The sequence below is a fragment of the Anser brachyrhynchus genome, assembly GCF_964034855.1.
Source record: "Anser brachyrhynchus genome assembly, chromosome: 1".
In the NCBI taxonomy this organism is placed as follows: Eukaryota; Metazoa; Chordata; class Aves; order Anseriformes; family Anatidae; genus Anser; species Anser brachyrhynchus.
The window spans coordinates 57812723-57826179 of record NC_137694.1 but is presented as its reverse complement, the minus strand read 5'-3'; the positions used below and the strand labels follow the sequence as shown (position 1 = coordinate 57826179).

General features: G+C 46.5%; 1 protein-coding gene across 4 annotated transcripts in view; it reads left to right on the top strand.

The window, feature by feature from the left end:
* Positions 1 to 13457, top strand: part of ABTB3 (ankyrin repeat and BTB domain containing 3) — a 178101-nt gene that overhangs the window by 15271 nt on the left and 149373 nt on the right. Inside the window, exon 1 of one of the 4 annotated variants that reach the window (XM_080590526.1) lies at positions 5505 to 12712. The exons of the other annotated variants lie outside the window; for them this stretch is intronic. The gene's annotated coding sequence lies outside the window, so the exon portion shown is untranslated. Of the gene's footprint in view, positions 1 to 5504; positions 12713 to 13457 lie in introns of those variants that run through there. 4 annotated transcript variants of the gene reach the window in all.

The window sequence follows — 13457 nt, the reverse complement described above, 5'->3', positions numbered from 1 at the left end:
CAAGTGCTGCTTTTAATGGAGCAGCCCTCTGCGCGCACACACTCCAGCTACCACAAAATGACCGAGTGACATGAGACGTTAGTGCTTATTATGCCACAGCTTTGGCATGCCACCCGCTTGCGAAGGCTGCCGAAGGGGGATGCTGTCCAGATCTAGCAAATACACCCTAGCCTGTTGCCATCAGGTTGCCTTCTTGTGGTGAATGCATGTGATTCTCCGACGCAGTCAATTCAGGCAGCCTCGGTGCCTGCAGGTGCTGGATAAGCTGTCACTAGTTGAGAATTTGCCTCTGTTTTACATGTGTAAATGTCATGTTGGGAAGAACCAGCTCCCTCGAGCACACACAAACGAATCTTGTACTTGTGCACATATTTTAGTCTGGGGATGTTGTGGTTTGCAGTCACCTCGCTATTAGCGCAAGAGAGCACCCTCAGGTAGGTGCGGCTGTAGCCAGTTACAGCAGCAGTAAATTTGATGCCTTACATTTTAGCGTAGCATCAACTGCCTGACTTGGGGAGCTGTTTTCCCTGGCTCTTGGGAAGCTGGAAGGGATGGGAAATCCCAGACTGTGCTCGCTGGACTTGGTGCAGCTGTGCCTCAGACGGGAGCTAAAAGGGATGTAAAGCAGGGGTGGATACTGTCTTCACATATGGAAATGCCACATCTCCTGGCATGCCCAGCCTGGCTCGATGCCCTGCTGCAGCTGTAGTCCCTGCCAGGTGGAAACCTTGTACAGTGCGTGTAGTTGGGGTCTGCCTGCTGCACTTTTCTTAGCTGGGAGTCTGCCTCAGGAGGCTGATGTGTCTGTAAGCGCTGCCCAATTTCAGGCAGCTCTGTGGCTGGAAATTTCTCTCTGCCCAGCTGAGATGTCCCAGCTGGTGTCTCGTTTCTGTCTTTGTTAGCAGGATGCCCAGCTTTCATGTCTTCGAGGAGAGTATCTTGGAAGTGTAGTAGGAAGTGAAGTCTTAAGTGCTTTGACTTCTTGATCTTCCCTGAAGAGACGGACTGCTCCTTTCAGTCCTTGCATTGTGTAGCCGATCAGTTATGAAGCCTAGCAGTTTCCAAAGAGCTGAAGCCAAAGCAGAGGGTCTCTGGAAGCCTTTCTGCTTAGAGGTGACCTTCACCACTACTGCTGGTTCCTGCCTTGGCTCAGCAGCCCTGGGAGGATCTGCCAGGGAGGTACATGAGTGCTGATTTCTTTCCAAGACCACAGCAGAGCCTTTGCACAGCAGCTGATTGCATTCAGAAACTCGGCACCTTTTTATGGCAGCAGAGGGAACTAGAAGGCTTAACGAGTGCTGTTGGCTCCTCCAGAAAAGGAAGGAGGGATTTATGTTGTTCTGTAGGACCTCAAATAAAAATAGTATAAAGCCAAAAATGTTTTCTGACTTCTGCAAAGTAAGCGTGTAAACTCAGTGGAAATTGGAGAAACGTTTATGCAACGTCTGCTGTGTTGCACATACCCGAGCAGCTTCCAGAGAGGTGGAAATAGTTAAAGAAAGTGGCAAAGAAGGACAGATCCCCATCGGAGTATCAGTTGCCATGCTATGGGAACACGGGACATTGCCTGTTCTGTTCCTCCATGCGTGCACTGAATCTCTGGAATCCATATAACACTTCCGGCGAAGACATGTATTAAGAAAAAAGATATAGACCCAAGAATAACTTTGCTCCTTTTGAGAAAATACCATTCGGGTATCAGGATCAGTGCCAGCTTCTGAAGCAACAAACAAACAAGTGAAACCCCCAAACGATTCTTCTCTTCTGGAGTATCACGTACATTGCTGGAAAGTGCATATGTCTGTATAAGGGTCTGCGTGTTTACATCCTATAGATCTGAATTTGCCTGAGATTTAAACGTCTGCATTTGTGTTTGATTGCTTGCTGCCTGCTGTGAGGCAAAGCAGCTGGAAGTGCACATGCTTAAGGAAAAGAAAATGCATCTAACCAGGAGCATTGTGGAAAATTAAAAGAACTGATTGACCGGCCAAATTCAGTTTTAGTTTTGGTTCCTCAGGAACAATGTAGCACGTAGCTTCCAAAATCCCCTCAAAATGCAGGAAGCAAGTGTCATAGATCGTGTCTTCAGTACGGCCAGCTGTTGATATGCCTGAGAGGAATGCGTGCAGTGGTTACTTGCACAAATCTGGCTAAGTTTGCGTTGCCCACATTTGAAAACCTGTCTCAGCATCTGCCTCCACAGTTTGCAAGGTGTTGATGGTACCCGAGGCACAGTGCTGCCCCATCACCTTGCAGGCTGGGCTCTGTTATGGATTCAACAGGAACGGAGTCAGGCTGGTAGCAAATACAATCATGAGCAAGTGGTTAGGGTGTGCCACGAATCTGGAGTAATTCTGTCATTGCAGTATTTCAGTGGGGTGTCTGTAATTGCTTCTTTAGTTATCATAAATGCCCGCTGAGTCTGTGATCCGCAAGAAAAGGAAGCAGGAAAGAACAAATAATGTACCTGTGACAACAGCACTTGCTGAATTCATGGAGGGAGCTCTGAAGCCTTCTTTCAGTCCCCCCCCATCTGTGTGACCCAGCACTGACTGAGCTCAATGGGATTATGCTTCAGCAAGGCTGGAAAGCAAAGTTTCCACTTCTTCTCACTCCTCCTCAAGTAGCGGCCATATCTCAAGTCTCATAGTCCCGTGTTTCTTGTTATGGGGTGCTGGGCCAGCTACAAGTCTCTGCAGCTGCAATTGCAGCGGGTGAGAGGGGACTGGGGCCTGTCCTCCCTGTGAATGGAGCCACCTTCACTCCTCCCTTGTCCTCATCAGTAAACTAAGGGCTAGGTGGATATTGAGACAGAGTAAGGGGGAAAACCCTTCCACCCATTTGAAGTGCAATCACCCTGGAGCAGCACAGTTAGACACCAAAGCGTACCCTCTGCATGGCTGTCCTCCCGCTCCTGTCACGGGTGTCTGGAGGGGAGGATCCGCTTTGCGCAGCGCCCGGGAAGATTGCAGCAAATCTGTTCAGCGTTTGAGCGCTTCACCAGCTATCGAGGCCGTTTGCCTATTTTTACCCATGCATATGCTGCAGAAAAATGACAAGGGTGGGTTTGCAAATGGAGGCATTTCTGAGAGTGATTTGTCTTTCCAACACCAGTCTCGTCCTTCAACATTTAAGTAGTGGAGGCAAAAGCAACCTCAAAGTTACGGTCAGTGGAGATGGGATGTAGAAGTGTTCCCCACTGCTTTGCAGTAAGAGGAGCACTGTCGTGACTTTGACTGGCAGCGATAGCAGCAGGTGTCTCTCCTAACACACCCTTAGTAGTGTCCCTTCTGCTGTCGTTTCTCAAAGGCATGCTGTAACACGGCCTTCTGCCTGCATCTGTACTTGATATCTTCATAACAATGTCCAAAGCAGCACTCCCAGACTCTCCCAGGGAGTGGCTTCTTCGTGAGATTTCTGTTTTACTTCTAAATTTGGACCGTGAGGTTTCATTTAAGCTAGAGAAGCTGCTTGCAGTAGTGGGACTGATTTGATGTTTTCACCTCAGACATTACATCCAGCTTCCGTGTTCTTTGATTATCACCACAATGCATCCTTCAAATAAACTGCTTAAACTAAAACTCCGTGTTTTGTTTGGTGTGACTTTGCTTCTGTCTCACCGAAGGGGAGTTTGCTGGAGTGACAGTGTCACATACCACCCATGATGTAGCATGTTCCTAATTATTGCGCACGGGCGCAGGCAGCACCATTCCATACATTCTCATTTCCATTTGTTACTAATTAGGAATTGTCCTGCTGCTGGTGGGCTCTGGTGCTCACTGTGTATCATCCACAGGGTAGACATCTGCTGGAGGGTGATGTTTACTTTGAGTAACCCTAAACAGCCATCTCCCCCTTGCTATTTTCCCCAGAGTTTGATTTCCCTGGCTTTAAAAAAATGTGAGATGTGGAGAATTAGGAGTAGCTGATCTTGCTGTCCTTCATAACCTGATGCTAAGGAAAGTTGTGAACACGAGGCTGTGCAGTACAATCCTATCAAGCCTTAAATGATGGTTAGGAAATAGAAAGCAAGCGTGGGAATAAATGGTGAATTCTTAAAGGTGACCTATAAAGTGCTCTAAAATGGAGTCGTCCCTTTAACAATACGCAAACAGCAACAGGAAAGGGAGCATTTAGTTGCATACTTTTTTTTTTTTTTTTTTTTTAATCTCTGAAGTTCTGTGAAATTGCTGCAGCAGCCTGTCCCTGCTGTGCCGCGGTGCCCCAGAACGCTCTGATGTCTCTGGTACCCCACTGGGCGATTGATCTACCCTGTACAGGTTCTGTGCGGTGGTGATTTTCTATTATGAGATGGCACAGTTTAGCATGGCCTATGATCATACTGTTTTATATCCTTTCAAGGTAATATATACTTAAATGTTTTAAGAGATTGTGAAAAAACATTGCTCTTTTGTAAGCAGTATTTTTCCATCCTTCTTTCCAAATCTGTCCTTTTTTTTTCCAGTGAGCAGAGAAGTGAAATGAGTGGAGATAATTGCCTTGGCCATATGGGCAGGCTAACCAAGTGGATACACTGATATTCTGGTATTTCAATTTCCAAGTTCGTATCAGTGGTACTGAAAATAGTTTGCTTTTTTGGATGCTACTGGTTCTACCACCTTGGGATGGCATGAAATCTGTTTGTAGCATCTTGCAGCTTTTCACTTCTTCAGGTTGGCTTCTGATGGCTGAGTTGCCTCCGTTTTCTCTCAATACCTGCTCTGTCTCATGCTCCAGTTGGGTTGATGCTCGTGTTGTTCTGGGGGCAAGAGATTAGCCACAAAAGTTCTTTCCTAATGGATGCCACAAAACTTAATCAAGTAAGCTGGATCTGCTGAGCATGGCTGTACCAGTTAGGTTGAAACTTTTAACGTGTATTAACATCCTACTTGCATGTGAGGTTAAGGGACAAAGTAAATCACTACCACAGTGCTAGTGAGGAGATATGAACAGCCTAGATGTGTGTTTTGGTCTCTTCTACTTAATTTTGTGCTTTGTAAGTGGTTGCCAACTATGTGTCACGCACCAAATTACTTCACACTGTGCAACTGGCTTAAGAGGATGTCAGGGGAAATCTACAGTAACCATCTTGGGTATGTCCATGTACTGTCAGTGAAAGACACACCCTCACAGAGGCCCAAAGTTCTTAAAACCATGTTTCCAAAGGCTTTCTCTTCCTCTTAGCACTCTGCTTTCTGAGCATAGTGACCTACAAGAGCTTCTGGTATCCCTAAGCCCTGACAAAGACCAAGTCAAGGCCCATGGGGAGGTTAAAGGCTCATGGTGCCCTCAGCTTGCGGCCCCTTTGGAGACATTTCTGGTAGGACAGCCAGTGCTGAGACCTACTGCTGCGAAAGGACTGGGCTTTTGGCAGCATTGCTCAGTGACTTCTTAATAACTTCCTAGAGGAAGCCTGGGACATGGCCAGCGTCACCTAGTGCAACACCTGGCATCATCTCCAAGCCTGGTTTTTCAGGAAGGACGCTCAACCTTTGCTTCTGGAGATGGAAGACGAGCTGCAGGAGGTTCATCAAGAAGAGAGAAAAGCATCTAAAAAGAGACACGGGGAGCCACACAGCTTGTCATAATCTCTGCCTAAGCCGCCTGGCAGCAGGCTTATCCGCCAAGTTGCTGGTGCAGCAGTTGGAAATCGCCTTTCCGCAAGGCTTCCTGAGCAGCCCCGGCTGTGTCCCGCTGGAGGGGAGCCGCCGAGGCACGGATGCTGTGGAGAGGCCGATCAATGCCTGGCAGGTGGACGGCAAGAATCATGTTGGCAGCCAAAAAGTGGTGAATGCTGGCACAGGCAGACCAGGGACGACAAGAGCCCTTGAAGCACTGTTTACCTTCTAGGTGGTGAAACCTGTCACTGAGAAATGAAGGCTGGGAGCGTCACTCAAAAAGGCGCGTACCCAGTGTTTCATGCATCAGCTCGCACTGACAATGCAAGAAACCTTCATGGCAGTGCTGTCTTCACGCTGTAAGTGGCATATGCAGTTTCAGGGAGGGACACAAGCCGAAAGCTGGGTTAAAAGCAGATATCCTAGAAATCCACCCCCTCCGCCTTCTGTCTGCAAATGCCCGTCACCTCTGAGCGGTGAGAGGAAGGGGAAAAAAAAAAAAAAAGCTGTTTTCACGAGGGCCGTGAACTCCAGACAGGCTGGGTGAGCCTGAATAAACTTGTTCTCCCGTTCTTGTCTCGACAAGGTAAGCTGTCTCTGAAAACGCAATAGGAACTCGCAGCGTCTCTTCCAAGAAGCAGAAATCGCCGTGCCGTGGGCCTTTTGATCTACAGCTGTGGCAGCAGGCCTGGCCGGGCTCTCTTGCGCTCTTATGCTGCACTGGCCATGCCTGGTAACATCCTCGGCGCTCTTCAAAGCCAAATATGTTTTCTTATTAAGCCCTAAGTGGAGGACTGGAGCAGATGCATATCAGCCCTCTTCCTGTGATCAGATGCGGATCGGTGCCTTTTGTAGTTGTGATCAAGAAATTTAAGTGCTACTTCTGGTCTTTAAGATGTTTTTGTAAAAAAAAAAACACAATGACATGGCATTTGTAACATGACAGCAGTGGGAGATACTGTGGTTCTGCATAGAGGTTGTGGTTATTGTAGTAGTTTCTTCTTCTACCAACAATGTAAACAGGCAACATTTTGAAGTAAAATATTGTAAAAATTGTGTTTATGTGTATACATACATGCATTTTTTCAAAAGTGCCAAATGCCTTGTTTGCCCTTATTTTTGGTATATGTCTGTGTTTTTTAAGATCACAGTGGGCACACTGACAGAAGATAGTGCTCTTTGGTTCATGTAGATGAGTGGAACTCTTAGGGCACGTTCCCATTAGTGACACTGATTTCCAACAGAGAGAGTTGGCGCCTGAATTTGCTTTTGAGTTCATCCAAATCAGTCCTCACAAGCGGCTCCTCAGTCCAGCAGCGATCTATTTACTGCCTTCCCCTGTTGTGAGCAGTAGGGTGCAAGGGCATGCCGTGCAGCTTTGCTTTCCAAGACAAGCCGAGAAGGTCATTATCCCTGTGTGCTAAGTTAGCACCTTTCCTAAGAGCATTAGTTCACACTGTGTAGGGATTGGGTCCAAGGCTGGCCCAGCCGTGGCTTCCAGCTCTGCTGGGCTAAATCTGTGGTGGCCAGTGACTGTTTTCCAGATTCATACCAGGGAGATGAGCACACAGTATGACCTAGGACTTGCCCATTCTCTCTGTTTTGGTGGGGCTGTTCTTGAAATCATACTCTTTCATGCAAGTTTGTAATCCTACAGAAAAGACTGTTCAATTACACTAGAATTCCCTCCCTCCAAGACATGTTTGGAAGACATCGAGGTTTCTTTGGGCAGAAGCATTCTTTATGGAACCTCTTTTTACTCGTCATGCTGCTTTATGTTGTGTGCTTTATTTCTTCTAATAAAACAGTTGATTGGAATTTCCTAACTCTACATCTTGCCGCATCCCAATGTTGTACCTCGCTGCCACCAACTGTTTTTCTCCAGACTCCTGGTGTCTTGCTAGTTCCGTATGAGCTACAAGACTGCTCAACAGCAGTTTTATGGTCTCTGTGTATATTTGGTTTCTTTAGATCCCTTCTGTGCGTGTCATTTGGTCTTACTGAGTTATAAAATGCAGGCTAAATTTATCCCTTGTTTAAGTCCATTGATTTCAGTGGATGTTTGCTATGGAAAGATTTTGGCACATTGATTAAATGGATATACTTTCACATTCTTTTCTTCTTCATTTTTTCCAGGCTTATCTAGATCATGAATTTTATCTCCTGCCTAATTACTTCTGTGTGCTTTGTACAGAACACGCAGAGAAATGACTACTGAGTGCTTCATCCGTCTGGATTCTTGTTATGTGATCCCCTGCCTCGTTCAACAATAGACCCATTCTCTCCTCTCTATTTTCCTTGGTTATATTTATAAAAACATATACTTGTTTCCCATTACTCTTTCAAGCTCAAAGCAAATCAAAAACCTTACTGTTTGTCCCCTTAACTTTATGCCTTATAATATTTTACCTCCAGCGTGTATTCAGACTTCATAACTTCTTCTCTGTTTTCTCTCTCATTTCTTTTCTCGTTTAAGGAATGAGCTCACTTCATGCCAAGAACCAGAGGAGCCATTTATTTTGACCCACTTGTTTCTCTCTAGCAGTGGAATTACTTTCACATGTAGTTCTTCCAGGTTAGCCTTTAGGATATGCCATCCTTTGCATTTTGAAATGCAGGTCACTGTTTTCTCATGTTTCTTAATTGAAGATAAGTTTGTTTTCCTGAACAGAGATTGAAAGCACCTTCCTTAGTACTCAGTTCATGTGGAAGGGACACCAAGATTTCTCTTTTCTTCTAGGTTTTTAGTAAACGCTTCCCTGTTAGCACCAAATTTAGCATTACCTCATGTCTCATTGCATTCCCCGTTGAAATGTGTTATCGTTACCTTCACAGTTCACAAAGTCCTCTGACCTATATATTATAGAACGGCAGGTCTTTCCCAAGAGCTAGCTCAGCAATTAAAATTTCCCACTGGCACAGATGGTTGTGATAATAGGACATCATATATTTATATAGAGAGAGTGAGAGAGGAGAGAGAGCACTCCTACATTTTTCAAAGCAGTGTACAAACATTACCTAATTTACCCTAATAATAGCTCTGCAAGGAAATTAAATGTGATTATTCCCATTTTATAGATGGAAAAGCTCAGGAAAGCAGACTAAATGATGAGCCGGAGGCTAGCACGAGAAGTCGTTATTGAGGGGTGGGACGAGATCTGGGGACGCAGCGCCATCCTGGCAGGGCTGCTGTTCAGTCCAGCGGGGTGCCGAATGCCAGGTGAGGTCTTTCCTGAAACCCGTCTTGTTCACACCTTTTCTACGGTTTTGCAGTGTCCCCATTGGGAGAGCTGGTGTGCTCACTTGCTTAACAGAGTTAAATTGCTATTTGCATAGCTCATCCTTCTTTGCATGGCTTGCTTTTGTTGCTACCCTGAAGCCAGAAGTCAGGTGTTTGGTGCTGGAAGTTTATTTTCTCAGCACCGCATCGAGGCGGTGTAGCTGGGTGCTTTTAGCGGTCTAAACAAGGGGCTCAACTCATTTAACACCTACCAGTTACCGGCCCTGTTGGTGCGATAATTTATCCACAGCTTAACAGGGCAGCCGCTTAGGAGCCTTTTGAGTCTCACGGCTTTTGTGGAAGCCCCTTTATAGAGGGGGCGTTTGAGGCGATGTCCTCATTGGATTCAGTGGGCAGTGCCCTGCAGCATTCAGGTGGTTCCTAGTATTTGCACGTAGGATTTGGCCTTCCTTCCTAATGAAATAAGATGTGAAATCCTGTGTTGTACCTGCTGCACTTTTCTCATCTTCTCTCACCTTATCTGTCACTTCTGGTTTTTGAGAACTGGACAGAAGTGTTGTATGGTGTTACCAGCTGCTATTTTTAATCCGTGCAACCGGCGCCATGGATAACAACCTGCACACTTCCAAACCATTCCAGGAATGTCAGCCTTTCAAACAAGGTGCCTCTCAAAGGACGAGTGCAAAATCAAGTGCAGAGGTTGCAAGTGTTTTGGAAAAAGATGGTGGAGTTTAGCATGGTGTTTGCTTTTTACTTTCAGGTAACCATCTGGCTGAACACCTGGAAGGGGGGTGGCACGGTGTTTGCTCTTTCGCTATCAGTCACAGGTAGGGCTATAGCAGAATTTGTCCTGGGGAGAGTTGTCCTGGTGAGGGCAGAGCAGAAGCCTTTGAATTGAAAATGCCTGTGCTACCTGAATTTTTATGTGCCTCATGGAAACTACCGTGGGGATTTCTTTTTCTGTGACATCGCTATCATGATTTACGATGTAATGAAGCCTAGTTTATATCTAGTTAGCCTTCAACCCAGAGAAGAGGGAGGCAGTGCAAAGCCGTGCTGGGGTGATGAAGGGCTCTTACTCACCGTCCCACCCCTCCGCACAATAGAAATGCTTTCTCAGCAGCAGGCATGTGCAAAACCTGAAATCCCTCCTAAAGCAAGCACTGCCCCTGTGCCTGGGAGCTGAACCCGTGCCTGGGATGTGGGGCACACTTCCCTCGGTCCCTGCTGCTGGGGGGGTCTGAACTTGCCTCCTTGTTGTCCCCCCCGAGCTGCTGAAGCGCTGCAATTCCCCTCTTACAAAAGGAGGGGAATGTTTTGGGGAGGGGAAGCTGCCACCCTGAGCTGGGATCTCTGTGCTGACCATCCCTGGGCTGAGCCCAAGCTGTAATGCCTTTGAGAGGAAGCTCTGGATCATATTAATTATCTGTGGTTCATGCCTGGGCTTAATTTTTAAATGGATCATTCAGCACAGTGGTGGAATTAGACTCAGTAAGGTTTAATGTGGATTTGGTTTATGAAAGAATATAAATCTAGCAGTGCTGCTTTTGGAGAAGCCTTGTTTGGAAAGTGACATCACTTAATAAGGCTGAATATTTTAGTTTGTTTGCTTTATCATTAATTTTTTTTTTCAAAATCCGGCACCTATGAGGTAATTTCCATATCTTAAGAATCACACCAGTCAACACCTGCCGGCTGGTGGCAAGATCCTCGAGCGATGCTCACCCAGTGGGTGAGCCCCGTCCAGTGAGCTGGGCTGGCGAGGTGGGTACCTGCCTCGTTCTCCACCCGAGCTGAAGGTTTTTAAGTCTTCATGTGCTGCTGCCCTAAATCCGTCCTTTGCCCTGGGCTTTGGCACGTGCCCTGGGCCTTTCCTGTGTGACCGCCTCATGGGAGTTGAGTGCCCAGCTGGGGTTGTTTGCAGCTTGCTACGGCAAACGTACGAGCCAAGTCTGTGAAGGAGTAGCGTGTTACAAAGCAGCATCAAAAGAATACACGGTATTAAAACTGGTCTCTGGAGTTTCTGTTTATATTCTCAGTTAAATTAAGGTTTCTGAAATTTGAAGTCAAGGGGAAAAGGGGCTTACTGAGAGGTGTAGCTCACAAAAGCTCATTACAGAGGCCTGGGTAAAAAGGCCCCGAGGAATCTGATGGAGTGGTTATATGAAATATTGAGGAAAACCAGACTGTATTCCAAATTTTGCCCTTAAATATACTTTTCTGTCTTCATTAAAGTCAGTGGCAACCTTACATACACATCTGAGGTCAGCGTTTCACATATTAAAAGAGGCAGGCTTAGGGTGTTTATTATTGGTGCACAGATTGACTCTGCGGGGGATAAATGCAGTTTATTTTCATATGGTGATGTATAAGAATGCTTCAAGGAATTGCAGACACCGACAGAGGCTTAAAGCAAAATCTGGAAAATGCTCCCATACTTAAAAAATTAAACTACAAATCACGATTTTATTTCAAGCTTGGCATTATGATATTTCCATTCTGCAGAAAAATAAGATTAAAAAATCAGTTTTCATATGGCACTAATGGATTGGTTACATGCTTTGAGCAGCTCGGTGTTGAAGCTCTGAAAAATGCCTTGATACGTGGCTGTGCGGTGTGAAGGAATATTGATGGTGTCTCTGTGAAGTTTGCTGTGCATTAGCAAGTGGCCTGGGTGAAGCAGGGGGACGTCGTGCAACTCCCAGTTACCTGGAGCGGGCAGATCGGGCATGCTTTTCACATCGCTGCAGCAGGGAGACTGAAAGGGTAGCATCTGCTTGTGGTGTTGGAATTAGCATAGGTGTGCGGAAATACTAATACACTTGGGGTGGAAGTAGTACCAGCCAGAAATTAAAAAGAGATTATTAAAATGCAGAGGAGTAGAGAAAGCCTGAGGATACCTCGCGTAACGAGCTAATCACATGTGCGTATTCAGTTTGATGTGTTGCAGAAAGCAAATGTTATTTGCCTTCCAGGACTACAAGAGAGTATGTCCAAGAGCAAATAATGCATTTTTAAGTGGACCTGCTTAGCATTCCTGCGAGCTGGGGTAACACAAGGTGGTTTGTACTGGGGGGAACGAGAAAGGCCCCGAATTTCTTTCTTTTTCAGTGTTGGGATGTGCCGGTGGGAACTAGCTGCGGCTGGGCGTCACACTTAAATGCATTGTACCTTTGTCTGTCATGCAAGCAGCTTAAAGCTGAAATCACTTTGGCAATGGTATTTTTCTTCATTTAATAGCATTTTTCAGAGGCTCTGGGAAAGCGCGAGAGGAAACGGTGCAGGATTTCTCGCCTGTGGGAGCAGGCTGCTGATCCATCGCTTTGGTGCTCGGGTGGCTCCCAGCCCTAACAGCCTGTTCTCAGCCCATTAGCCCTGCCGGCATGGGGTAATTCTTGCTGCCTGCACTGCACGAATGGCCTGACAAGGGAGGCTTCACCTCTGTTTCCCTGCTATAGTCACATGGCAAGAAAAACTAAAAGGGCCTCTCTGCTCGTCAGCAGCGTTAAGACAAGGGTTAAGACCAGAAGTTGTGGCATTTGAAGGTTGTGTCCGGGCTGCGAGCAACTGTTAGCTATTCTCTTCTCAAACTACCTTAAATTTCAGGTGCATTTGCTGATAATTTGTGCCTACAGATGCCACTTCACTCGTTCCTCTGTGCTTGCATCCTGTAAAGGTCACGTCCCCACCTCTGCGAGCTCACAGCTGGTGAAGGTTAAGTAATGAATGAGTTCTTGGAGAAGAGTTCACCCAGTTAGCCATTTCCAGCAGGGTAGTTCAAGCAAAACATACTTCGACAGAGTCTGCAGGCTTCTGATTTGACAGTATTTATCTTCCTACGCTCGCTGAACAGGTAGGTTTGCACAAGTGTCACTGATGTGGTGCTGCAGCCTGGTCCCATGGAGCTCTGGTTGATCGTGTGGGCTTTCCCCTGTGATATTGCAAAATGTTTTGTGGGAATGTCAGCGGAGGTGTTAGTAAAAGACTATGACGCTGTTGCTTTGTTGTTTTGTAATTATCCTCGTGCTTTTGTGACAGCGAACTGGAAGGAGGCTCTTGACTCAAACAGCTGCCTATTGCATGCGCGTACGTGAGTGGCGAGGAAGTGAGACGCCCTTTGGTGGCTTGAGCCGCACAGACCAGGCTTAGGGACTACATCTCACAGGACGTTACAGTGATGCAGCAACCACCTTGAGTTCCTCAGGGCTCAAATGCTGTGTACCGGCAATAACATTTTCTGTTGCTTGTGGCCGGGTGCTCCCCCAGCCCTGGGCTTAGGTCCTGCCCTCAGAGCTCGCTGCAGTGGCACCAGCTGAAATGTGGTGAGTGAACAAATCATTCAGGGAGCCCTTCAGGGTCACAGAACAGCATTTGGGGTGCCTCTGTTCATTTTCAATTACCGTGTGTGTGTTTCTACATATATTGAGGAATGCTCTCCGCAAGAGGTTTGGACCGATGCTAACAGCCATATCCTCCCTGCTCTGATGCAGCGCTCAGATAACTCCCTCCACTCGAACCAGATTGCATCCCGAGAGAAAATCTCTTTTCAGGGAATGAGATCAGGCAGGCTTGACTGTATCATTTTATATTGTCATTTG